General features: G+C 41.1%; 1 pseudogene; it reads left to right on the top strand.

Annotated features, from left to right (window-relative positions):
• The first annotated feature begins 1627 nt into the window (after positions 1 to 1627).
• On the top strand, positions 1628 to 2493 carry LOC117025961 (60S ribosomal protein L9-like; annotated as a pseudogene).
• The last annotated feature ends 1445 nt before the right edge of the window (positions 2494 to 3938 follow it).

Below are 3938 nucleotides of genomic sequence, written 5' to 3'. Positions count from 1 at the left end.
TGGATGGTGATCTCTCTAGGGGACGTCTACTCTGTGCCTGATATTGTTTAGCCATCGCTTAGCCACTGCTAAGCCATGGTCTGGGCCCTACTCTCAGGATCTTAGGTTCACCTGGGGCTCCAGTCCAGAAAATCAGTGCCTTAGTTTCCTAGGGCTGCCATAACAAAGAACCACAAATTGGGTGTCTTATAATAAAAAACAAATGTATTCTCATTCTGGAGGCTAGGAGTCTAAAATCAAGACGTAGGCAGGGTCATGCTCCCTCCAGAGATTCTAGGGAATAATGCTTCCTTGCCTCTTCCAGCTTGCGATAGCCATTGGCATTCCTTGACTTGTGCCAACATAATCCTAAATTCTGCCTCCATCTTCATGTGGCAGCCTTCTTCCTGTGTGTCCGTGTCTCCAAACCCCCCACTCTTTGTTAAGAATACTAATCATTGGACTTAGGGTCCATCCTAATCTGGTGTGACCTTTTTTTACTTGATGACATCTGTAAAGACCCTATTTCTAACTAAGGTCACTGTCACGGGTACCAGGGGTTAGGACTTCAACACATCTTTTGAAGGGACACAATTCAACCCATAGTAGTCAGCAACCAAAGCAGCAAGGACAAATGAAGCCAAAATTCGAATGAGAATACCTTTTAAAAAGAAACTAGGATTTGCTTAAAATGACAATTTTAAAGTAGAAACTGGTATAGGACAGCAGTTGAGAACACACGCCACTATCACAGCATATGAGCTTAACTCCTGCAAAGATCGATTTCTTCCCTTTTGTGAAAACAGAACAATAGTAATGCTTAGGTCAGTGGACGTCTGGGAGGTGGTGGTGGTAAATGAGCTAAAACATGCCCATTACCATGCATAACACGGGCACGTAGTAGTAGTTTCTTAGTAAGACTTACCTGTTATTAACTCAGTAGCAATAGTTGACCCTACTGGATTACTGTTTTTATCATTTAGAATCTTAGACTTTAAAAAAGCTAGACTGCTTTAAGTAAATTCATCATTATTAAGCCTTAAATCAGGCATAATTGTGCACTTGGGCAGACCTCATCTGTCATTTTGTAAATGGGCTACCTCGTATCCTTCCAGCTAAGGTTCTGTTAACGTAGCAAGGATTCTAAATATCAGGATATAGCAACATTGTATCCCCTTGCCCTCCACTTTCTGCCCACATGGCTTACCCTGTAAGTGAAGGTAAAATGGATTATAAGTATCAAGTTATTGTGACATTGTTTAGCCACTGCAGCGAACTGGAAGAGAGTGGCTACTTGATTTTATTTAAACTGAAATTTACCATAATGACAGCAGCATGAGACAACACACCAAGCCATCCGCCAAGTTCAAGAGCTATTTGTTTATACAGTATGCAATTAAGATGAGTTTTGTTACGAAGGAATTTTACTCACAGTGATTTTTCATTAATGTGGGCCGATGTAAATTGATTAGACTACTAATCTCCAAAAAGTAGACGCCTTCGCTGATCAAATGCTGTCGTGATAGCAAATTAGACACATTTTCCTATTGTTCTAGAGAAAAAATGGGAAAGGGACAGAAAATTCAGGAAATTTCTTTAAATGTACTGTTAATATTCCTTTGTTTGTTTTAGAATGCTCTATTCTAATCCAAGCTACTGTGGTTGATGTTTTCAATTAATCTTTTATTCAATGTTGTAATATAGATTAGTATTATGGTTGTGCTATAACCTCATTTTAAAGATAATGAAATTGAGACATAGGCATTTTTAAAAGACAGCTTTCACATGGAGACATCTAATTGCCATAAACTAGAGTTTAATCTGATCTCAGAAAACACATTGCCTTAAACTTCTAACCCAGCAATTCTCAAACTTTCTGATCTTGGGATCCTTAACACTTTTTAAAATTGTTGAGGATGCAGCCGCATCTACCGCATGGATGAACACCATTCTCAGCCATCAGACTGTGAACGTTCCAGAAGGCGCGGACATCACTCTGAAGGGACCACGGGTATTGGGAAGGCCCCAGAGGTACCCTGCAAGGGACGTCAGTCACATCCGTGCAGAACTCAGTCTCCTTGGAAAGAAGAAGAAGAGGCTCCGGGTGACAAATGGTGGGGAGATAGAAAGGAACTGGCTACTGTTCGCACCATCTGTAGTCACGGACAGAACATGATAAGGGTGTTACCGGGGCGTCCGTTACAAGATGAGGTCTGTGTGTGCTCACTTCCCCATCAACGTTCTTATTCAGGAGAATGGTTCTCTTGTCGAAATCCGAAATTTCTTGGGTGCAAAATATATCCACAGGGTTCAGATGAGGTCAGGTATTGCTTATTCAGTATCTCAAGCCCAGAAAGATGAGTTAATTCTTAACACTGAACTTGTATCAAATTCAGCTGCTATGAATCCAACAGCCACAACAAGGATAAAGTTAGAAACAAGGATATCAGAAAATTTGGGGACGGTATGTATGTGTCTGAAAAAGGAATAGTACAGCAGGCTGATAAGATCTAAGATGTCCAGCTATAGAAACACCAAGATATCAGATGATTCCTCAGACTTACTTGTGATATCTTACAGATGCAATAAAAGCCGTGTGTTTAAAAAATAATAATAAAATAGAATTATTGAGGACGCTAAAGAACTTTTGTGTAGGCGAGTATCTACTGATATTGATCATGTTAGAAATTTTAAGTTTTAAGAAATTAAAACTGGGAACAGTAAGCTATTTGTTAATTCATTTTAAAGTAACAACCATTCCTCCATTACGTGTTAACATCACAATTGACATTTATAGAGCACTTCCTCCTAGAACATTAGACTATACATTCTTTTTTAGTGTACATGGAACATTCTCAAGGATAGACCATATACAATGGGACATAAAACTAGCCTCAGCAAATGTAAGGAGATTGAAATCATACCAAGCATATTCTCTAATCACAAGGCTTTGAAATTGGAGATCAGCTGCAAAGAGAAAGCAGGAAAAACGACACGTTAACATCACAGGAGAAACACCATCATAGGTAGGGAGCCTTTGGAAAACTCCCTAGTACGGAACTGAGAGTGAAAAAGGCAAATGACCCCTTGATATTCTTATGAAAATAGTTTTGATATCAGAAATTCCATAAAAAGGGCTCAGAGTTCCCCGGAAGCTGTAGACCATACTCTGAGAACTGTTTGTCTATTCCTTAGCCTTCTTAGCAAACATATCTTCTTTGGCTAAACTACTGTGATTCAGGGAATAAGTATCAAAGATACTTTTAAAACTCTGAGGTTCTAACACGGGCTGCAAATATAGAATATGTTATCAATTGTTTTGTTATCTTTAACATGCAAGCAAGTAGGCAATAGAGAGTTCGTGTTCTGGTGGGGCTCTGGAGGCTGCACACTCGTTCCAACCCCAGCTCCCTCGCTTGGCTTCATGGCCGGGAGTGGGTCACTTAGCTTCTCTCAGCCTCAGTGTCCTATCTGTAAAATGAGCAGCCTAGTGGCATTTGCCTCAGAGTCTTGCTGAGAGGGTTAATTGAAATAATCTCTATAAAGAAAGACCACTTTCCCAGCTTCCTTTCAGGTAGCTTGGGGCCCTGTGCCTGGGTTCTGGCCAGTAGGGGGCCAGTGTAATGCCTCTGCCTAAATCCCTCCGCCCTCCGAGGGGGACAGACTGGAGGAGCTGGACCCCTGAGTCACTGGATTGTGACTTGAACAAGAAATAACCCTTTATTGTGTTAAACCTTTGAGATTCGGAGTTTGTTCACTGTGGAAATGTAGCCTGCCTATCTTCACTAACACCCAGGGCGGGCTCTCAGGGAGTGGCATTTGAAGGATTAGAAATGGAAAAGATCTGAAGATTAGAAGTAGGGTGGGGAAGGCAGAGGAAGGCGTCTAAGCCAGGCGATGGAAAATGCAAAAGCCCCCAGGCAGAAGAGAAAAACCATCTTGCCTTGAGCAAGGGGGAA

The sequence above is a fragment of the Rhinolophus ferrumequinum genome, chromosome 8 (genome assembly GCF_004115265.2).
Source record: "Rhinolophus ferrumequinum isolate MPI-CBG mRhiFer1 chromosome 8, mRhiFer1_v1.p, whole genome shotgun sequence".
Lineage (NCBI taxonomy): Eukaryota > Metazoa > Chordata > Mammalia > Chiroptera > Rhinolophidae > Rhinolophus > Rhinolophus ferrumequinum.
This window is presented reverse-complemented; position numbering and strand designations above follow the sequence as displayed.